We start from the raw sequence: 24,387 nt of genomic DNA on the forward strand, positions 1-24,387 counted from the left end.
GCGCGGCAGCCTGGTGTCTCGGGCATGCTAATTACCGTGCTGTCTGAGTTCATCTGATCGGCTTCTGCCTACCACTGTTCCATAACTGACACGGTAATCTGTCCCCACCTGATGGCTTCCGAGCAGGCCAGAGATGTACTAATAAACTTTAATGCAGACTGGTGATAAAGGAAGAAAATTATAACATAGAGATTAAAAACTGTGATGTCAGCTTCTAGATCGCAATGCACTTAGCTTCCTTTGTCATACATTTCAAGGACTATTAGTTGAAATTGCTCATTGCATTTGGGGGCCCTGCTATAATATAATCCTGACTGTTCCACCCTTTCTGTCCCATGTGTGACAGGAATTCCAACAAGCCAGCACAGCTTGCTTATGTGGTAGATGTTACACAGATGGATTCTCAAACTAACAAGTCTTTGCAGACATAAGGGATATGCAATTATTTGAATGAATTCAGGTGTGATGGTTTCTCTGGCATGGACACAGAACCCCTGTGATAGGCAGCATGGTATCAGGAAAAGGCAACGGAATTTGTTCAACAGCTTTATTGAGGTACTAATGTGCAACATACAATAAACTGCACGTATTACAATGTAAATTTTTAGTGCATTTTTGACACATGCATCACACAATCAGGATACTGAATATACTCCCCAAATTTTCTTGTGCTTCTTTGTGGTCTTTCTTTCCCTATCCCCTACCCTAGTCCCCAGGCAACCACTGATCTGCAATCTGTCACTGTGGATTAGTTTCTATGTTCTAGTTTTGTATAAATGTAATCCCACAGTATGTACTCTTTTTGTCTTTTTTCACTCAGCCTAATTATTTTGAAATTCATCCATGTTGTTGCTTGTACCAATAATTGATTCCATTTTATTGCTGAGTAGTATTTCATCGTATAAATGTACCACAATTATTTGTTTACTTATTTATTTATTTATTGAGACAGAGTTTCACTCTTGTTGCAATGGCATGATCTCAACTCACTGCAACCTCCACCGCCCAGGTTCAAGTGATTCTTCTGCCTTAGCCTCCCAAGTAGCTAGGATTACAGGCATGCGCCACCACACCCCGCTAATTTTGTCTTTTTAGTAGAGACAGAGTTTCACCCCGTTGGTCAGGCTGGTCTTGAACTCTTGACTTCAAGTGATCCACCTGCCTCAGCCTCCCGAAGTGCTGGGATTACAGGTGTAAGCCACCACGCCCAGCCCAAAATGTTTTAATTCATTCACTTGCCAATGGACATTTTGGTTGTTTTCCATTTGAGGCTATTATAAATTAAACTGCTACTGAAATCTTCAGGTGGACTTGTGCCTTCATTTCTCTCAGGTAAATACCTGGGAGTAGAATGACTGATATGATAGGTATATGTTTAGCTTTTTAAGAAACCGCCAAACAGTTCGCCAAACTGGTAGTGCATTTTACATTCCCCCCAGCAGTAAATGAGAATTCCAGTTGCCCCATAAACTTCCTGATGCTTAGTACGGTCATCTTTAATTTTAGCAATTCTAATCACTGTTATGACATAGCATGTTCTGTGGCTTTAACTTGCAATTTCTTAATCAATAATAAGCATTTTTCCATGTGCTTGTCATCCACATATCCTCTTTGGTTAAGTGTCTATTCAAATATTTTGCCCAATTCTCACTGTGTTGTTTATTATTACTGAGTTTTAAGAGTTTTTTATATTCTATACATGATTTCTTTATCAGTTATGTGATTCATAAATATTTCTCCTCAGTTTTGGCTTTTTGTCCTCTTCACAGTATCTTTCAAGAGTGCAAGTTCTTAATTTTAATGAAATCTGGCTTATTAATTTTTTTTTATTATTATACTTTAAGTTCTAGGGGACATGTGCATAATGTGCAGGTTTGTTACATATGTATACTTGTGCCATGTTGCTGTGCTGCACCCATCAACTCGTCAGCACCCATCAACTCGTCATTTACATCACGTATAACTCCCAATGCAATCCCTCCCCCCTCCCCCCTCCCCATGATAGGCCCCGGTGTGTGATGTCCCCCTTCCCGAGTCCAAGTGATCTCATTGTTCAGTTCCCACCTATGAGTGAGAACATGCGGTGTTTGGTTTTCTGTTCTTGTGATAGTTTGCTAAGAATGATGGTTTCCAGCTGCATCCATGTCCCTACAAAGGACACAAACTCATCCTTTTTTATGGCTGCATAGTATTCCATGGTGTATATGTGCCACATTTTCTTAATTCAGTCTGTCACTGATGGACATTTGGGTTGATTCCAAGTCTTTGCTATTGTGAATAGTGCCGCAATAAACATACGTGTGCATGTGTCTTCATAGCAGCATGATTTATAATCCTTTGGGTATATACCCAGTAATGGGATGGCTGGGTCATATGGTACATCTAGTTCTAGATCCTTGAGGAATCGCCATACTGTTTTCCATAATGGATGAACTAGTTTACAATCCCACCAACAGTGTAAAAGTGTTCCTATTTCTCCACATCCTCTCCAGCACCTGTTGTTTCCTGACTTTTTAATGATCGCCATTCTAACTGGATCAGAGACTTAAATGTTAGACATAATACCATAAAAACCCTCGAGGAAAACCTAGGTAGTACCATTCAGGACATAGGCATGGGCAAAGACTTCATGTCTAAAACACCAAAAGCAACGGCAGCAAAAGCCAAAATTGACAAATGGGATCTCATTAAACTAAAGAGCTTCTGCACAGCAAAAGAAACTACCATCAGAGTGAACAGGCAACCTACAGAATGGGAGAAAATTTTTGCAATCTACTCATCTGACAAAGGGCTAATATCCAGAACCTACAAAGAACTCAAACAAATTTACAAGAAAAAAACAAACAACCCCATCAAAAAGTGGGCAAAGGATATGAACAGACATTTCTCAAAAGAAGACATTCATACAGCCAACAGACACATGAAAAAATGCTCATCATCACTGGCCATCAGAGAAATGCAAATCAAAACCACAATGAGATACCATCTCACACCAGTTAGAATGGCGATCATTAATTTTTTTATTTTATGGATTGTGCTTTTGGTGTTACATCTAAGAAATCTTTGCCTAATCTAAGGTCACGATGATTTTCCACTGTTTACTCCTAGTAGTTTTACATTTTTAAGGTTTATTCTTGTGTCTGTGAAGCATTTTGACTTATTTTTCCATATGGGCAAGATGAATGAAGTATATTTCTTTTTTTGCACATAGAAAGTTAGTTGTCCCAGCACCATTTGTTTAAAAGGCTATTTATTCTTTCTTCACTGAATTGCCTTTGCAACCTTGTTGAAATCAATTGTCCATATAAGTGGGGGTCCCTGTTCCAGTAATCTATCTCTCTATGTTCACACAAAAACACACTGTATTGATTAGTGTAGCTTTTAAATGTTTTGAAGCTGTAACTTTGAAAAACTAAAACTTTTAGTTTACTGATCATATGATGATCTATGTACAAAATTCAATGGAATCTACGAAAAAGCTACTAGCATTAACAAGTGAGTTTAGCAACCCTGCAGTATAAAAACATCAATATACAAAAATCCATTGTATCTATAAACTAGCAATGGATAATTGAAATCATGTAGTCATGTAGTGAAATTGAAATTGAAGTCATGTTGTGTTAATCCTTCAAGTTTATTCTTCCTTTCCAAAGTTGTTTTGACTATTCTAGGTACTTTATATTTCCATACAAATTTTATAATTAGCAATTTTTACCAAAAAGAAGAAGCATGCTGAGATTTCTATTGGGATTGCATTGAACCTATAGATTAATTTGGGGAGAACTAATATTTTTAACAGTAATGAGTCTTCCAGTCCACGAAAACAGTATGTCTCTCCATTTATCTTGATCTTCCTCAATTTTTCTCAGCAGTGTTTTGTAGTTTTCCATGTGCAGATCTTGTTGATTTTTGTCAGACTGATCCCTAAATAGTTCCCATTTTGTATGCTATTGTAAATAGTATTCTTCTTTATTTTGATTTCAATTGTTCATTGCTAGCATGTAGATACAATGGATTTTTGTATATTTTTTAGACTGCAATCTTGCTAAACTCACTTGTTAATTCTAGTCCTTTTCTGTAGATCCCATTAAATTTTGCACAAAGATGATCATATAATCAGTAAATTTAAAGTTTTCACGTTTTCTTTCTAATCTGGGTGTCTTTGTTTCTTTTTCTTGCCTAATTTTCTGGCTAAAACCTCAGCTACAGCATTAAATAGATACAGTGAGAGTAAACATCCTGTCTTGCTCCTGATCTTAAGGGACGAGCATATAGTCTTTCACTATTAAGTATGATGTTCCTCGTGGATTGTTTAGAAATTCCCTTTATGAAGTTAAGGAAGTTACTTTATCCCCAGTTTGCTGAGAGTTTTAGCATAACTGGATGTTGGATCTCATCAAATGCTGCAACATAATCATATGTGTTTTCTTTTTAAGCCTATAATAATGGGGGATTACATCACTTGATTTTTGAATGTTACATCAGCCTTGTATTACTGGACTAGGCCCTGCTTGCTCACAATGAAGTATTCTGTTTATATATTGTTACTAATCTTTTGTTGAGGTTCTTATGAAGGACATCAGTTTAATTTGCTTGTCACGTTTTGGTCAGTTTTAGTACCAGGATAACACTGATCTAATAGTATGAGTTGGGAAGTATTCTCTTCAGTTTTCTGGATAAATTGGCATAAATTGGAAATATTTCTCTCTTAAATATTTGGCAGAATTAACAGCGAAGCTATCTGTGTCTGGAGTTTTCTTTCTCAGAGGTTTTTAAACTAGAAATTCAATTTCTTTAATCAGTATGTGACCATTCAGGCTTTCTATTTCTTCTGGATTATGCTTTAGTAATTTGTGTCTTTCAAGGAATGACATTTTTCAAAATATTCCCTTATGATTGTTTAATGTCTCTCGCATCTATAGTGATATCACCTTTCTCATTTCTGAAGTTGGTAATTTGTGTCTTCTCTCTTGTGTTTTCCTGGTCAGTCTGTTTAGAGGTTTATCAATTTTACCTTCATGAAAAACCAGCTTTTTGTTTCATTTATTTTTTCTATTGTTTTTCTGATTTCCACTTCATCATTTTCCACTCTAATCTTCATTTATTCTTTCTTTTACTTATGTTGGATTTGATTTGCTCTTTTTTCCTAGCTTCCTAGGTGGAAGCTCAGGTAATTTGAGGACTTTCTGCTTTCCTAAGGGACAAGGGGACTTCAAGCCACATAGCCCCCAGTGTTTGTTTATCTTGATGGGTGACCTCAATCAAGTTCAATAGCCTGCCTGAACCTCAGTTTTCCCATCTGGAAAATGGTGCCAAAAGTACCTAACTTACCGGGGTGTTATGAAAACTCAATGGGGCCAGTTTTTTAAACACTAAACCCAATGCTGGCATGCAGTGATTACTCAAATGCTCCTTCTTTCCTGTCCCCATGACAAGCAACCACTTCATCACTTCCTTGGGTAACAACCCCAGAGCACATAAGAAGCACACCATAGCCACAAAACACAGAGATCAATGCAGTCACAAGACAGTCCAGCAGATCTGACCTATTCATTTAGAGAGAAGCAAACCGAGGTACAGAGACTAACTCCCAGGCAGAACCAAATGTTCCTCTGGACTAACTTTAGAGGTTTAAGCTGGGGAACCCAGGTTTTCTATGACACTCAATGACTTGGTGGACATTCCAGAGTAGAGCCAAGGAAAGGCAGCCCCAAATCCCTTTTAGCTTTTACCTTATCATTTGACCATCCCCAGAGGACAGAGATCCAGGTGGGTTGTGGTAGGAAAAGCACGGTCACTGGGGGCGAGGTGGGGGTCAGACCTCTTTTGCCACTTGCTGTCTCTGCGACCTCAGAAAAATTACTTCACCTCCCTGAGTCTCCATTTCCTCATTGGTAAAATGGGGTTGATAATAATATCAAGCATCTGATAAGCACTTTCTATGGGACAGGCACTGAGTGTTATTGTGGTGCCAGCTCTCTATGCCTTACAAGAAGGCTCCAATGTAGATGCCTACAGGCAATCTGAGACATGGAGACACTGAATATCTCACCCAAGTTCATGCTACCTAGAAAGGCTGGAGGCAGGATTTGAACTCAGACAGTCAGCACCAGAGTCTTAGTGCTAAATCACCATCCAGTGCTGCTAATTGCACTATCTTCCCAGGGTTTTATGAGAATTAACAAATATACCTAAGGCACCCAGCACTGAACTAGACCAGGAAATGTGAGATTCCAAGGAGCAGCCAGAGGGTGGGGAGCCCCAGGAAGAACAGGTGATGTTCTTGGCATCTGTGCATGCTGAGAAGCACTGGGGCTACTCTTGGGGCTGCCCTAGTTCCAGGGGAGGTATTTATAGTGCAGGAGGCATCACGCCTGCTCAGGCTGAGCTGAGCCCAGAGCTGATTTGCACATGGAATTGGCCATTATCAGCTCATTTCCATAAGGCAGCTACATGGGAGGAATAATTCAAGAAGCTCCCACCACCCATCTCCTAAAGAGCTTTTACTTCACAGATGCTACATAAGACACATAACTAGAGATGTCAGAGCCACAGGGACCACCCCTAGCCCTGTCCTAATTGGTGGAAGGAAGGGAAATAAGTCTTGAAGGAAGAGACCCACCAAAGGCCCATTGGTGGGTGATGGAAGGGCTGGGTGAAGACTCCAGGAGGACTCCAGGCCTTTGCCCTGCCCTGCCCTGTCCATCCTCTGCAGCTCTTTATAGTGCAGATCCTCAATTAGTACTGATGAGTGACACACATGGTGAAGTGAATAGAGGTGTGAGCGTGTATGGCTCCTACATGGACTGCAGCAAGTTGGGCACTAGTTCTTCATTGCACAGATGGAAAGATAAGTTAATTCAAAGGTGCCCAGATAATAAGTAGAAAAGCTGCATATATCTAAACCCCACTTTTCCCCTAGCACAAGGCTGAGTCCCTGCATGGCTGGAATGTCCATTCAGCTATGCTGATGCCATCCCCATGCCAATAAGGGCTCAGGCTCTTCTCCCTTCAGGGACCAGTTCATCCCCCAACAAACCAGGCCAGAGGGAAAATGGGAGCTGCACCCCACCAGGAGAGCAGCCCCTGCTAGGCCTGGCCTGCCCATACCTTCCATTCTGCCAAGCTACCTCATCCCCCTGCCAGCCCACTGTCTAAGCCTAGAAACAGGTTCCTTTGCCAAGACCCACTCTCTGAGGAATAGAGAAGCCTCTGTGCCCAAGGCATACAGGAAGGATGCCAGAGGGCTGGGAGGGATGAAGACAAGCATTTACAGCACCTCCCTCTCCCTCGGGGCGCGGGCAGGTTGGCAGGGCTGTCCTGGGGCTACAGGATACATATCTACTCTTTTCATCATCCATCACCCACCACTGCCAACCTCCTCTATTAAAGAATAACCATAACAGACCCCCAAACGTGTGAGGCCCTGTGCTAGGCACATCAGTAATCCCATTTAATCCACTATGTAAGCTATGGGATTGGTGCCAGTGTTATCTCTGTTTGATAAATGAAGACTCTGAAGGTCAGAGTGGTCCAACCAGACAAGTGTCAGAGCACAAGTTGAGCCCAGTTCTGGAACTCTAACCACAAGGAGCCACAGGGAGAACCAAGTGTCTGACACAGGGAGAGCTGTGGCTGAAGCCCCACTCTGCCAGGCCCAGGGCTCTCCTGACCCACACCAGTGAAGAAGCAGGCAGATTTCTGAAACACCCATTTTCCACCATCCAAAGGCACTTCCCTCTGGTTTCCTGCATCTCAACACCCACAGGCACCTGCTGGCACTTTCAAAGCTCTATTCTCCTTCTCTAAAAGGGGGTGTCATGTCTGCAGCTCAGACATTCTGTGACCCTGGAATCCAGGACTCAAACCAGACTTGCCGTCATTCCTTTCAACTCTCTCATGTTCTTCGGGATGATGGAACCCCTGGCTTCCTAGGCTAGTGATGGGACCTTTGGGGAACTTCTGATGTCAACCTTCCCACTTCACCTGGCTTAACCAGTCTGCTTCCAACTCATATCACTTCCTGCTACAAAGTCCCATGTGTCTTCTCTGCTGTCATCTCACTGCTACCACCCCCAGTAAGCCCTCATCACCATCCCAGAAATCCTGACACAGCCTCCTCATTACTCCCTTGCCTGTGGTCTCCCTGTCCCCAGCATCCCTACCCTCTATACACACACACACACACACACACACACACACACACACACACACCCCACATGCATGCATTTCCACTCTATTCCACAAACTGCACTGAAAACACAACTTTATAGATCCCTGACCATGAACCTGAAATAGCTTCCTATTACCTATGCCCTGTTACCTACTATTGACATTTGAGGCCAGAAAGTTCTTTACTGTCAGGGGCTGTCTTAAGCAGGTGCTGTGCAATGTTTATTGGCATCCCTGGCCTCTATCCACTGAGGCCACTAGTACTCTTCCCCATCCCCTGTTATGACAGAGAAACACAAATGTCCCCAGACATTGCCAAATGTCCCCAGGGCCAGAGGTGGGAGGAGGCTCTTGTACCCACTAAGAACCCCTTCCCTGCAAGGACAAAGGCCAACTCCTAACATGGCTCTCCAGGCCCTTCTCTTTTGCCTGAAAACTCACCTAACCCTCCTTGCTAACGCCCCACTCTCTGACCCTCGTGCTTCTCTGTGCTCAGGCTGTTCCCCTCCTGGGCACCTCTGTCTCCCTCTGCCTAAGCCCTCCCTGCCTTCCAAAGCCCAGTGGAAGTCCACAGCACGCCTTCCGTGACTCAGCCCCAGGCTCCTGCCTTCCCTTCAACACACACTGTTACCTTGAATATCCTCTGTGTCACCATCTGGTCGCCCACCCCCAAGCAGGTCACAAACACCCTGTGAGTGGAACACATGGTGTGATCTTAACCGGCCCTCCAGAATAAGAAGCTCTGATGTATGGCACTTACTGGCCTCCACGGAGTAAATATTCTCACCAGGACTGATTTCTAGCCATTGAAGTGCTGTCACCAAACACGGAATTGGGAAGAGGTGGCACGGTGGCTCACACAAGCCCCTTTGCACAGGCTCCAAGGCACCCCACATGCTTCCTCCCTTTGCTGCCCCCGGACCCCACAACAGGTGTGGGGGCCCACGAAGCCTGGCTATGCTGGTGTCAGGGAGGGGCTGGGCAGTGCCCCATGGCTACAGCCTGGCTCTGTAGCCAGGGCCTCTGACTGCAGTGGCAGTAGCCAAGATCTGGATAGGTCCAAGATGGACCAAAGGCATCCCTGACATGCCCATCCCCATCCTGCAGGTGTGCAGAGCCCCTGGAGCTCACCTGGCTCTCCCTTCCCTGCACAGGCCAGGCTAGAAGGAAGACCTCAGGAAGAATTTCACCTTGAGCTGCCGGAGGCCCTCCAGTGAAATCTTGTGCCAACTTAGAAGAAAGGAGTTAAATTTATTGATCTTTCTTGGTGACTGTTAGCAAGATTCATAGCTAGCCTCAGACCACATTCATCTGCGCCTCTGACTTTAATGACCACAGGCACTTCAGATGTGTGGGTGTTTACATGCACGTGTCTATGTGCACGTGTGTGCATAGGCGTGCATGCATGCATGAGTGTGTACATGCATGCACACATGCATCTGTGTGTGCTCAAATGCATGTGCCTGTGTGAACACACGTGCACATATGCGTGTGTGAGAGAGAGACAGCTCCAGATCTCTGGGCTTTTTATTTCTGTCACCTCAAACCTAGTTGCTGAATCACACAATAAGCATCTGCTCAGGCCTGTTACACGCATTTGATGCCAGAGACTCAAAGTCAGGTAAAGCAGGCTTTTCACCCTGGAGGAGCTTACTGTCCAGAGGGAGGGAGAAAGGAAGTGAGTAATTATGGCCCAGTAACCTGGGGTGAGATGCACAGAGAGCTGTGGAACCCGGAGAAGGGACAGTCCACCTGGCAGGGGAACAAGGAGAACAGAGGAAGCTTCCCAAACAAGGCAACAGTCAAATAAGTCTTGAGGATGGAGGAATAGCTTTCAGGCAGTGAGGTGGCTGGTCCCGGTCGGGGAGCCATGTGGGATGGTGGGGTGTGACTGGGACACATTCAGGAAGGTGAGTCCCTGGGTGTGGTGGAGAGTGCAGACTGTAGTCACATCCATCCCCCACCCTCTCCTGTTCTGCCCTCTGGAGTGCCTACCCCTCCCCCAGAAAAAACCTCCCCTTCCCAGACTCCCTATCCTTCTGGTTGCCACTGACCACTGAGAAGCATGATCAGGAGGCTCAGGGACAGGAGGAAGAGGAAGCCAGGCTTCCTCTCTCTGCCTCTAGTGTCTCTGGCCATGGGTGGGTCTCCCACATGCTCCCAGTTCCCTCAGGGTGGCCCCTCTATGAGGTCTCAGTACCCACTGGGCAGTCATGGCTTTAGGACCATATTTCCCATTCATCCCTCGAGCCCTGGGAGTCCCTTTAGCCCTGCCCAGTTGTTAGTCTGGGCTGCATCCATTCCACCTGTCCTCACCTCTGCCAACACCTGTCAGTAGTTCCTCATGTTAAATCCCCTTCTCTGAATGACCTAGAGTAGGCCATGTGTTCCTGATGGCACCCCTGCTGATCCATCCTGCGTCGCTGGGACACAGAGGTCTTGAGGGAGTGATGAGAGAAGAGGCCAGGGAGAGACAGACCTTGGAGGCCCCGCGTACTGTGAGAAGGGATCTGAGCCTGATCCTTAAGGAGACGGGTAGCCATTCAGGGGTCTAAGCATGGCAGTGAGTTAAGAAAGGTGACTTTGGTGGCAGAATGAAGAATGAATGGATGTCTTCCAAATAGTGTAGCACGAAAATGCCCACCACACACACACACACACAATCCTGGTGCAGCAACACACACCCACACACCTGCACACACACACACACACACACAGAGGCTCCAAGAGACAACATTCCTCTCCCAACACCCTCAGAAAGCCAAGTGGACCAAAGGTAGAAGCGACCCCTAAGCGTCCATTGATGGATGAATAGATCAATAAAATGCAGTCTATCCACACAATGGAATATTACTCAGCCTGAAAAAGGAAGGACGTTCTGACGCACGCCTCAGTGTGGAGGAACGCAGAGAGCACTATGCTAAGTGAAATAAGTCAGTCTCAAGGAACAAATACAGTACGAGTCCACTTACATGAGGCCCCTAGAACAGTCACAGTCACAGAGACACGAAGGAGAACAGTGGGGACGGAGGGCTGAAGGGAGGGGGGAATGGGGGTGTTTGTTGAATGAGTACAGAGTTTCGGTTTGGGAAGATGAGAACCTTCTGGAGATGAATGGTAGTGACTGCAAGGTGAATGTACTTAACGCCGCTGAACTGTGCATTAAAATGGCTAACATGGTAAATTTTGTGTTGTATGTATATTTTTCCACAATTAAAAAAAAAAAAAAAACTACAAAAGTAAAGTAGGAACTTCCCACCAGAGCACAGGTAGAATCCAGCACACAGGACCAGGGCCAACAGGTGATGTTCACACCGATATATGTGGTGATTCTACAGAACCAAGAGGGTCTCCAGCAACAAAATCCTTAAAGGCCCCACAGTGAGCCTTTAAGAGCCTCCCAGAGCCCAAGTCCCAGGCCTAAGGCTCCACTGTGTGCAGCTCCCTCTGCAAATGGCACGTGTGAGAGACCAGATCTTGTGTCTCAGGAGAGCCCGCGAGGATGGGGAACAAGGAGAACAGAAGAGAAGGTGAGGCAATGAAAAATGCCTCCCAGTTCCCTGAGCCCCATCCAGCCTCAGCATCTCCTAACTAAGGGCTTCAGGAGCTCACCCTACCTACACCTCCACTCTCTCCTCATTCCCAGGGCATGGTGTCCGGAACACGCTCAACTGTAGCTCAGGGTGGTTGGGCTGCAGTCAGGAGAGTGAGGGCTTGAGATTTGAATCACCACCTATAGCTGGGGTCCCCCCAGTCTGCTCCCTATGTGACCTGGTGGCAGATGCCTACCTTGTTGAGTTACTATAAAGACTAAGACAGGAACTGTGGTTGTGTGCCTGGCACAGGGTAACTACACAGTGAATGTTTGATTCGCTTCCTTTGGGAGAAGCAGTGCAGGGCACGTCATTCTCTTTATGATCCATTAGCAAAGCTCAACCATATGGCCTTTGGTGAGCCTCTAGGCCTGGGGAAACCATGCCAGAGTCTCTGGGGAGAACCTCTATCTCATGATGGCCGATCAGCCAGGGGCTTGTGGGCACACCAGAGCTAAGAACCCTTCCTGCCATAGTACCCAGGGTGGGTCCCTGGGGGAGAGAGTCAGCCCCTTCTAGTTCAGATCGCCTCTGACAGTTGGAAAGTTCCTTGACATACTGCACTCTATTCTCTGCAGCATTTCCTCATTAGTCCTAGTCCTGGGACCACTCAGCTCACATCAGCCCGTTCCCCTAGCTCCAGGCCTGTCAGCGACCTCAGAATCCCTCCTTTCTGAATTCCTGCCAGCTTGTCTCCATTCCACCAGAGAGGCATGTCCCTCAGTGCAGGACACACCACAGGGACCACCCAGCACTCACCACCTCCTTCCCTCCCTTCCACTGCTTACTCCCACCGCTCATTCCCACCGCTCACTCCCACCAAGCTGCAGATAATTCAATCCTCAAATCGCTTCTCACAAGAGTTGCTGCCGGCCTAAGTGGGTCCTTGCTGCATTTTATCTGGTTCTCTGATTTTGGATTTTGTCCCTGACTTTCTGTCCAATCACACTTCTCAGCAAGATGGCCCCAAGAATGGAAACAACAGGGGCCAGAACAAGGTCTGTTCTCCTCCAGAACACTTTCCTCTCCCTGCCTTATTTTGGTAACTGGCATCTCATCACTGTCTTCTAGCTTCCTAATTTGAAAACAGAATCCCCTGCAGCCCAGCTGCTCTGCTTTCTAGCAATCCAACCCCTAGAAGTACTTAGATACATGCATGAGGATGTGTGTCCACGGCTGCGCACTGCAGCCCTGTGTGACGGCCAATAACTAGAAGCCACCTGAATCAAGACATGGAGGAATAAAGCCCATGGGGCCCACCCTGCAGAATGTTGTGCAGCAGGCAAAAAGAATGGGGTAGAACCAAGTGGGCGATATGGAGCAAAAGCTGCAAAGCCCATCAAGTAAAAGCATGTCACCAAACAATGCCCGGGACATGTTCCCCCTTCTGCATCTGCAAAGCACTGTGTCTGTGTGCACATGTGGCATGTCCAGGCAAGGCCTTTACTCACCTCAAGAGAGGAAGGCAGATAGGTGGGAGAGGGAGAACATGTGCCTAATGGGTGCTTGCTTTTGTTTTAAATGTCTATCTTGTTTTAATTTTTTTTCAACAAGAGCATATTCATTTTGTGTATGACTTATGTATATGATAAAAATAATTTCAAAGCAAAAGTCCCAAAGCAGAGTGGTCTCCCCTTCCACGTCTTCCCACTCCTCTGAGAATACAAGGCAGCCCCTCTGCCCTGCTGGAACCCCTCACGTTGGGCTGGTCTCTGCTCAGCCCTCCTCACCCCATCAGGACTGGACTCAGCCACCAATGCTCATGAAGGCCTCCCCAGACGCTGCTACGGCTCTGTGGCGAGCACTGCACAGCCCCCATCACACCCCTTGTCCCACTTACAGCAGTTCCTGTCAGGGCAGGGACCATGCCTGCCGTGTTCTCCTCCTGAGCCCCACCCAGCACCTGGGACTGCAAAGGCCTTCGGACGACATTTGTCCAACGGAACTAAACTGAATGGACACATGAAGCCTTACTCCGTGGGCAGCAAGGAGTGCCGGAACACACAACCCTTACTGTGACCCGCTTCAAGTCCGGCCCAGAGGAAGTTTGGCAGGGGCAAGTCCTATCCCTACTCTCTTCCAGGAATGGTAAGTTCCAGCTTGGGATCAGCTGAGCCATGAGAGGGCCACACTCCACAGTCAGTGACTGTGTTTGACTGAGAAACAGCCAAGCAAAACCCACTTCTGCATTTGCTGTAAAGGTTGAGCCGGAATTGCCATCCATTCTGTCCTTCGGGGTCTCCTGCAGAGATCAGGTCCCTCAGGGAGGATTATTTGCAGTGCTGAGGGGGGCCTGGTGCCTCTGCTTCCTCCCACCCAGGGACTGTGGTCTCTGTAACCTGTGGCTGCCAGAAGAGCATGACCACAGCCGTCCTTGGCACCACTTGATTTTCTATGCAGCTGCTTTCTTAACCTCAGTGTCTCTCTAAGAAGACCTTAGAAGCCTCTGCAAATTCTCTCTGAATGTGCGCAGGAAATAAACAAATAAGCAAACAGGTAGATAATGCAACCTGAAACAATCAAACCAAAAATCAGAGGCAGCGTGCCAGGCTTACGTGCAGCCTCCTACGCTGGCTGGGGGTTGGCAGCAAACAAGTCCCCGTGGCGACCACGCCATCAGGTGGGTAAGAGACTAACTTCCAGCAAGGAACTGGGTACATGAAGGGCTGAGAGGAGACATAATGTTACCCCCATGGCTGTGTCTGGGCGTGACCCCCACCTTTTGGTTCTAAGTAGCCTTGTCACCACTCGCAGAGTCTTCTGCAGGAAATACGGGGCAGGCAGTTGCCACCTGGATCAAAACCACCAGGCTTCCTGCAGTCCAGAACTAGCCACACAAGATACAGGCAATTTCATCCTTTTAACATTCCAGAGTAATGCAACCAGAGAGGACGGGCTTCCGTTCTTGAGCATCCTTACTACACAGGAGAAAGTTCACACAGAGGACAAGTCTCGACGTCACAGCACATGCCTCACATCAGAAGAGAAAAACCCTACGACAGACACGACGACCTGGCCTCTGAGACTGCCAGTGCAGTTTCCCTTCCATGGACCCCTTCATCCTTTCCCATAAGCTACTGACCCTCCGTACCTCGTCCCTCTCAAATATGCCATGCCATTCACACCCTGGCATTTCAGTCCCAGATTTCCTCCATCTGCAGAAGCCCTCTTGCTCCCGGCTGTAATTCAAAACCCACTGCCTCCCGGGACAGAGTTGGGGCTCTAGGCTTCAGGGCTCCCAGCACAGTTTGTTCAGCACTTGGCTCAATCACAGGCCTTGTACCCAGTGTTGTCCTGGGTCCTGCGGAGGAGTAAGAAAAACGAGAAATGGTCTGGGACCTCAGGGAGTGCAATCACTCTCAAATCCATCACTTCATTTCATTTCATTTCAGCCTCACAAGAACCCTCCACAGTAGGCGTTTTTATTATCCCCACTACCAAAGTGGGAAAACAAAGGATCAGAAAGAGTTGTCAGTGTGCCCAGAAGCACGTTAGAAAAAGACAAAGCCAGAAGAGAACTAGGTCTTCCAACACAAGCCAGGCTCACCCACCAGACCTCAGCAGCACCATTGCCATCTCACTGTGATTCATATGTCTTTTGCAGTCATTCTTTTCTTGAAGCTATGGGAAGAACTTTCTTAGGGGCTGGGCACATCTAAACTACGATCCAGTCCTTACCCCTGGCAAACACAGGCAGTCTACACACTTGACAAGGAGGAAGGTATAGACAGAAACACAGCAGGCTGAACAAGCCAGGGCTCTGCTGAAAGTGGAGGAGGGAGGGGCTTTGCCTTTGCACATCCTCGGACTCCATAGGAAGCATATATTACTGCTGTAATTAGTAAACTCAAGGAAAGAAACAAATGCTCCTAGGCCAATAAATGGGCAATGAAACACCCCCAAAATATCAATTCATTCATTCACTCATCAAATATTTAATGAGCACCTACTAAGCTTTAGGTGCTGTTCTAAACGCTGTGGGTCCAGTATCACTCATCTAAGCAAACAAAACTGCCTGTCTGCATGGAACTCACATTCTAGTTGGGGAAAGACAGACATCAAAAACTGAGTAAATGGGAATAAATTCAATGGAAAAAGGGAGAAAGGGGTGCCAAGAGAAAATAGAGCTCCATTTTTAAATAAATTGGAAAGGGAAGGCCCCACGGGATAGACAGAATTGAAGCAAAGCCCCAAAGGTGCAGCTTGCAGATGTTTGCACATGCAGGAAGAGTGTCCCAGGCAGAGGAAACAGCCGGTCCAAAGCCTCTGCAGCAGGTTGTGCCAGGCACGCTCATGGAGCACCAAGGAGCTGGAGCTGGAGGGGAGCAGACAGGGAGAGGGAGGAGGGGAGGTCCCATCTGGACCAGTGATCCTTCCAGAAGTCTGCAGCCACATCTCACTGGTACCCTTCCTGAAATTCTAGTATTTAGAATTTAGAATTAGTATTTAGAATTTAGACAACACGTCTCCCTTTTTCCCTCTCATGTGTGGGGTGAAGGAGGTCTGGGGAGTATGGGTCTGGCAGGAGAGGGATATCAACAGGAGCCTGCACTGGTCCTGCAAGGGCACAACAGTGTGTGGTGAGAAGAGGAAACAGGGGAAGATCTGGCCAAGTTCTTGCTCCCTCAACTCCGGCAGGACCCAGAGGCACACTGGGGCATGTGTGGGAGTCGGCATAGCCTCACTTTCCAGTCCTCTATCCACGCCTGCATCAGGCATCTCCTCACTTCTGCAGACGTACTCTGGAATCTGACAGAGGGGTGACAGAACTTCAGAGTTAATAAACTGTAATCTTCTAGTGCACACTACAATTAACACACCCCAAAGTACAGTTACTTTGTAATTAGATCAAAGAACAAAACCCAAAACACTCGTCCAGGTAAAGTTATTGTCAAACTTCTTCCGTAGGTTTCCTAGCAATTAAACCCACTTACTCATTTCATCTGGAAAAAGTATGTATAACTTCAATTTAAACTAATGCCATAATGATCCAATGTGTGTTATTAATGAGATTGGGCATGGCAGTTCAGTCATCTGGACTGCTTTGCCAGGGGCCGCAAAGGAGACGTCAGCAAGGAGCACTGATTATAAAGTAACATTTGCCCTAATAATTCCCTTTCTTCCAGGGAATTTTATCTTACGAAGACTCTGGGGGTGAGATCCCAACAGATATTTGCTATGAAAATCAGTTAAGCTGTCCAGCTTAGAAGGCACGATGGCTCTTCGGAGCCACCTGTGACTGTGCAAGGAGACCTTGGGGAAGCCTTGGCAGCTCAGCTCCTCCATAGGGCAAGGTGTATACCCTGCAGGTGAGAGAGCTGACCCCCAAGCTCCCTCTGTTTCCCCAAGCACCAAGAACACAACCAAAATACAGCTGCGTTCTGGGATGCTGAACAAGCCAGGACTGGGATTCACCAGGTCTGCCTTGGGCAGCCAAGGAAGAATGGACAGCAATGGGACCACCGCTGGGCACAGCTCCAGAGTAGTAAGTGTTACTGAGCAGTTACCACCTGCCAGGTACTGAGCTAAGCCCCTGACATCTATTGACTCATTTAATCCACACATTAACCCCATCAGGCAGAAATGAGTACTATATCGCAATGTTACAAATGAGAAAACTGCTGCACAGAGAGGTTGAGTGACTTGCCCAGTGTCACACAGCTAAGGCAGCAGAGCTGGGATTCAACAAGAAGACTGCTCTGGATCCCACACCCCTAACTATTAAATGCAAGGGTTATCCTGAGCCTGACTGGAGGAGCAAACAGCGAAATCTCTTGCACCAAGATTCTACCAAGGTTGCCTAGTGCCCATACGCACTGCCATGAGGGAAGAATTCTGGTTCCTGCCACTCCTGGTCCCCACGCATGGTTTGCTGTGATCATATAGACCACTTACCATGTGCCAGGTACTCTACCGGGTGTTTTGCCCTTACAGCTCAGAAATTACCCTATAGATGAGGAAGCTGAAGCTCAGAGAAGTCACCTTGCATAGGAAGCAGGAGGCAGAGAGGGGTGGCGATCCATGCTTATTTTTTTATTTACTCATTTATTTTTTGCCCTTGATGCAACACTCAAAAAGTACAAGAAGTTATGCAGTGAAAAATTCATCTCCCATCCCAGTCCAAGCCACTGTGTTTCCCTCCCTTAAACAGCATTTCCTTGGAGTGACTGTGTGTGTCCACTCAGATACACACACACAGAAGCTCACTTGTACACAAAGCAACACTTAAGTCACCATTCTCATTTCTCTATTGTCAGCTAACAGCACCATGTTTTGGAACTACTTCCACTCAGTACATAATAAACTAGAGTTTTCCACTAAATGTACATATCATAACATATTTAACCAATTTGCTGAAGATGGACATTTAGATTGTTGCTAATTTCTGATGTCACCAAATATGCCACAATAAATCTTAGTACATCAAGCAAACACTCTACCACAGTGTTTGCTCCCCACAGATATGCCAAGAGGCTGTGAACAGAGCTGTGGACCCTCTGGGAACCAGAGCTGGCCAGCCCCCCACTCACCAGCCATATGACCTAGAGCAAATCCCTTTACTTCTCTGAATACAGAACCCACCATGTGGGGTTGCTATTGGGATGATGTGAGCAAGGGCAGCTCCACGCTCTTTCAGGGCACCCAGGACGAAGCAAGGGCTAGAGGGACTGGAGCTGTTACCCGCTGGCATGACGCCTGGGTCATCTGGGAAATGCAGGCCCTACATCTGGCTTAGACTCTGGGGCTGTGGTTTGTCCTAAGACAGATCATCATTCCTGAGAATGTGTCAGTTTCTGCCCTTTTGTCTGCAGACAATGACTTCAGACAGGAGGCAGTGAAAGGACCAGAGCCTTCTAGAGATGAAGGCTTTGCCTTTGTCTGTCTTCAGATCTCTGGGCGGGTATAAAGAACAGGACCCAAGAGTGCCACCCAAGGTAGCAAGGTATGGCTCCCAGGATTTTCTGGGAATCCTGAGCATCTAAAGTCTCCTCTGACTGTCTCTCCAGTCTCATCCCTAGCCAATTCCCATATTCCAGCCATATGATCTTTCCTCCTCTCCATTGCCCCTAGGCCTTTCCTCAGGAAAGAGGGAAGCAAGTTCTTCCCTCTGCTTGGAACACTCTTCCTACAACCCCAGTGCCCTTTGCTTGCCTAACAAAAAATAAAAACTACTCCTATTTAAACACCTGCTTAAATGTCACCTCCAGCCCCCAGTGCCCTTTAATTGCCTAATAAAAAATAAAAACTACTCCTATTTAAGCACCTGCTTAAATGTCACCTCCTCCAGGAAGCTCTTCCTAACCACCTTGCCATAGGCTGCACTGAATTTGCATGAGCGTTCTTCGGTTACCACCAAGAAAAAGACAGGCCCAAAGGCACGGCAAAGTGGAGCAGTGTCAGGGTGGAAGGAATATCAACCCACAGCTGCTGAGAGAGGTAGGCTTGCCAGGCTCATGGAGGAGCAGGGGAGACAGGCGCAGCCTGGCCAGACCCTAGCTGTGGACACCTAGCCAGGTGGACAATATCTGCTCTCCATATAGAGAGGGAGGTTTCAGCAGGAAAATTTCTTTCTGACATGCGAGTAGGAGAGGACTTCTTAAACAAGACAAGCAAGAGAACTAGCCATAAAAAAAAAAAAAACAGATGACTACATTTGACAACAATACAATAAAGAATTTCTGTTCACTAAGACAAACAATTAACTTAAAGAAGATATTGCCACACTTAAAAAGAAAAGGCTCGATTTTAAAAACAGGCAAAAAACTCAACTGTAAACAGGTGTTTCACAGAAGAGAAAATAAAAATAGCCCATAAAGATATGGAAAGATACCCAACCTCATCTATCATCAAGAAAATATAAATTAAAATCAAAATAAGATTACATTTTGCACTAGAAACCTAAAAGTAGCCAGAAGACAAGTGTTGGTGAGGTTAGGGGACTTGGGGAACTCTCACATATTGCAGGTGGTAGTGTGAATTGCTAGGAATGCTTTGGAAAACAGTTTGGTCTAACCTAATAAAGTGAAATATGCACTGACCCAACAGTCCAGCAATTCTGCTCCTCAGAATAGACCCTGAAAAGCTCTTGCACACAAACACCAAAAGACAAATATGAGAATGTTCCTATCAGTATTGTTGGTAATAACAAAATCCTGGAAACAACACAAATGCCCATGGACAATAAAGTGGATAAATGAATCAGGGCATACAGTGCAGCAATAAAAATGATTAATATACCGACCTGCATCAAACGGATGAATTTCAAAAACCTAATGATGAGTGAAAATTAAAAAACAATCCCAGAAGCATGCAGAAGTGTTATTCCACATACATGAGTCGCAAACCAACCATGGGCCCCATACTTGTATGATAAAACTATCAAGGAATGGAGCTGCAAGCCACTATCCTGAGCCAACTAAGGAACAGAAAACCACATAGGGCATGTTCTTGCTTCTAAGTGGGAACTAAATCATGAGAACCCATGGACACACAGAGGGGAACAACACACACTGGGGCCTATGGGAAGGTGGAGAGTGGAGGGAGGGTGGAGATTGGAGGGTGGGAGGAGGGAGAGGACCAAGAAAAACAACTAATGGGTACTAGGCTTACTATCTTGGTGATGAAATAATCTATACAACAAACTCCCACAACACAAGTTTACCTATGTAACAAACTTGCACTTGTACCACTAAGCCTAAAATAAAAGTTAAAAAAAAAAAAAAAAAAAGACATTGGCTTGGGATCCTCTAAAACAGTGAAATACATGTACAGTGTTTTAAAAATATGAGGCATAAATTTAAAATTTCCATGCTTAGATACAACTTGGCAAAACTTCAGACACATAAAAAGAAAAAAAATATATCAAGGAAAGCGAGGGGCTTGTTAGCACACAATCAGGAGAGTGTTTAAGTCCCTCTGTAGGGGAGACATGGTCAGGGTGAAGCACACAAGGGCTCCTTGATATTTTTTAAACTGATTGTGTGTTCACGAGTCTTCAGGTTATTAGCCTTTTAATTGAACATATACATTGTAACCACGTGTAGCTTTCAATTAAAAAATAATTTTTAAACTAGCACAAATAGACAGTAGTCACTCATACAGAGCCCTGATGTTTTGTTTCTGCGGAATCCCAGCTTCCAACCCATCCCCGGTCTGCAAGCTAGCCAGAGGCCAAGAAGCAACTGCCGTGCCCTGGAGATGCCCCTGGGCCCCTGGGCCCTGACTTCCAATGCCAGCCCATGCAACATTAGCCAAGTTACTCCACCCATCTGTGTCTTCATTGAAAATGAGTGCCTAGCAAAATACCTGGCATGCGGTAGGGATTCCGTGAATATTTGTTGAATGAATGAGTCAATGATATCTAAGAGCTCATCATAATTACAACCTTCATCCAAATTTATTCGCTAGAGGGAAATTGTGGATACAGCTACTAGCACATCCCCACCCCAGCCCCTGCCAATGCATACACACACATGAATATCCCAGCATTTGAAGTGGCAACTCAGAAAGTTCTCCATTCTTTTCGATCCAAACTTTTGGTATTTTAATGTTGCAAATTTTCTCTCTCAAATGTCATCTTCTCTTTTGTTTTTCCTTTCACTATCACAACAAGCATACAAGTATTTTCAGTGGAATTTTACCAAATGGCACATCTTGTAAACCATATACATACCATCTCCTCTCTCACCCTTCTGCCAAATTCTGTCTTGGAGCCCATGGCTTTTCCTGTTCTGATCTCTAACTCCTGACTCAAATGCCCAGTCCTCAGGCTCTACCTGGGGCAGGACATTCCTGGGTTTAAAGGGAGGCTGATGAGCAAATGAGGAAGAATCAAGCCTTGCCCCACAAAGGAGGAAGCCTATGTGTGATGCTCACTGAAGTGACTGCACCAGCCTAAAGCATGTCATGTCCCTTCCAAACTACCTCCCTTTTTCTTGGTATCAACTCTGACTGGTTGGGGACAGCAGCAGGAAGCTAGAGCCTAGTAAGTTCAAATTACAGAAACAGAATGATGCCTTGGCTAAACGCATGGGTACTAAAGTCAAAAAGAACCTTTCTGAGCCTCATTTTCGTCATCTGTAAAATGTAGTGATAATCCGACCTCAGAGGGATGTTGGGTGGCTAGAGTGAAGTAAAATACATAAAGATACTTTCAGAAGCATTGAAAAAAAGTTGCTATATTCCCAAACCACTTCTGTTTGACTTTGGAAAGAATAGAACAGTCTTTACACTTAATTTGCTTTTTAATTGGGCTCATCTGCAACTAGTGCTGCAGTGAGTCGGGGGGAGGAGGGGCTCTGAGGCGTTCCAGAGGCACTGTTTGTCTTGGCTGTATTGGCAATGTGTATCCACCCAGAAGTGACACTGGGACAGGCCACAGCCAGCCATGCCAAGGGAGCAGCCACACTCGCACTCCGAGGGCTGAATGTTCTGCATCAAACAGCAGATAGGCTGAGCTGCCTTGGCTCAGGCACGTTGGAAATGGGCAGCAGCTGGGCTGGGCATGAGGGGAAAGCCAGGACGAGCACTGGGCACTGAGTTAAAATTTTACAGAAAATGTGTAGAGGCAGAAACCAAGCCTCACTGCTTGTCACATCAGGAGGCCGATGACCAGGGAAGGCAAAGGCAGGAGGTCCTGCACAGAATCCAATAAAAGAGTTCTCTGGCCTCCAGCAAGCGGAGAGCCAGAAGGGCTAGCACCCTGGACAGCGCCATGAGTACACAGCTCTGAGGCTGTCTTCCGACTGAGAACCCCACCTCTGGGGTTCTCCACTCACCTCCACCCTCCAGGTCTGAACCAGCAAACATGACAGGTCTCTGCCAATCCCTCTCTTGCACCATGGAAGCCTCACAGACCAACTATGGTGTTTTCTGCCGCTGAGCCCACACACAGCCTCAGAATCCTTCCCAGCACAGCTCCCAAGCAGCCTCAACTAACCACCTACAGTGGTCCTCCAGATGAAAGTTACTGGTCACTTGGCAACTTTATGGAATTACTGATAAGGAGCAGTCTGGTTGGAAACTAACTTCAACCCCACCATAGGTAGCAAAGGTGTCCATGTCAGAAAAGAGGAACACAGCTTTTGGTCCCATTGTAGATTCCAGGTGGAGGAGAGAAGAGGGGTGGGGAAGTGTATCTGCAGAATAAAACCCGTTTCCTAGCCTACACCCCTTCCCTGCCACCTCATATTCAGAGGTCAGACTATCCAGTACCCTTGTCTTTCTCCCCATTCCTCCTTTGTCTTGTTTGAAAATGGCTTGAAAACTCCATGTCCCCATCCATGAATGTGTCAAGGGGCTACTCTGTGCCAGGCAGCGTGCAGACAGCAGGGCCATTGTGGTGGGAAGTACACAGCCACTCTCCCAGACTTCACTGCCTCACCAGGCAGTCCAGCACTCATGGAGGACCAGCCCTCATGAGAGTCAGGACAAGCCGAGAGCAGGCTGAGGGCAGGGTGAGCATGTCCGCGAGAGCGTGTAACCAAGCTGCCAGCTCTGTAGGACAGGTGGGGCTCAGGAACATTTTTCTTTGTGGACCTGCATCTTGAGCAGAGTGAGGGTAAGGAGTGTAATAAGAAAACAGGACTTGGGCAAGTGCCACCAGGCCTTGTTCAGTCTGCAGGAGTCACAGGAGCACAGACGGGTGGGCAGGCTAGAGAGCTGATCACCTGCCCTCCCAGCAGCTGAGGTTCCCATCAAGGTTGCCTTCCAGGCTCTAGAGGAAAACTGTGTCTGCAGGCCAGATTGGAAACAGAGCAATGATGCCCAGAGAAAGTGGGGTGGGAAGGGCCTGGGCACACTGGATCACAGCACCCCCATCCCCGGCAGTGTCCATGCCTCTCCACAGGGCCCAGCCTCAGAGCAGGCTGGACTTTGGGGTTGAGCCACCAGCCCCAAGGGCTCTCAGGGGAAGGCCTGGCCCCTGAAAGATCCCTGCAGGCAACTTACAAAGCCTCCAACTCCTCCCCAAGGGCCAGGGACTGAGCAGGAGTGGGAGCGTGGGAGGGAGAGGCCAGGTCTTGGACTGAGTCCAGTTCGGGTCCCACCCTTGTCCCCATCCACCTCATTTTTATTTCAGCACAGGGACTGTTTGCTCTTTCAGTTCTTCCTGGAAGACTCCAAACAGTATATTTGCTCAAGAGCTGGGGACAACATTCCAGTCTTAGAGAAGAAGGGTATTTAGGCAAATGCAAACATATGCTGATTTCTTTTCTTAGTTACATTCTTGGCAAAGAAATTATATCACTCAGAGACAAAATGGGACTTTCGAAGGTCCACCCATTCCATCCTGGCACCGGCCGTGGGGCTGCCAACCCTCATCAGTCTCCCACACCCTCTAACATGTTATGGGGGTGTCTGTGGCTATACAGAGGTAGCATAGGGATCCTTGTGAAGGAACGACTCTGTATACTGACTGGTGGTCACAGGAATCTACACATGTGATTTTTAAAATGCATAGCAATAAATCCATACCTGCAAGATCACATGCACTACTGAAATATGAACAAGGCCTATGGGCTGTATCAAATCCTGGTTGCAATATTGTACTACAGCTATGCAGGATGTTACCGTGGGGGAACCTGGGTGAAGGGCACACTGGATCTCTCTGGGTTGCTCCTTA

At 46.6% G+C, this 24,387-nt stretch overlaps 1 protein-coding gene across 2 annotated transcripts in view; it reads right to left on the minus strand.

Moving 5' to 3' along the window:
- GRID1 (glutamate ionotropic receptor delta type subunit 1) overlaps positions 1-24,387 on the minus strand; it is a 784,539-nt gene that overhangs the window by 601,687 nt on the left and 158,465 nt on the right. The gene's annotated exons all lie outside the window — the stretch shown is intronic.

This window comes from Papio anubis, chromosome 11, assembly GCF_008728515.1.
Source record: "Papio anubis isolate 15944 chromosome 11, Panubis1.0, whole genome shotgun sequence".
NCBI classification, from domain to species: domain Eukaryota; kingdom Metazoa; phylum Chordata; class Mammalia; order Primates; family Cercopithecidae; genus Papio; species Papio anubis.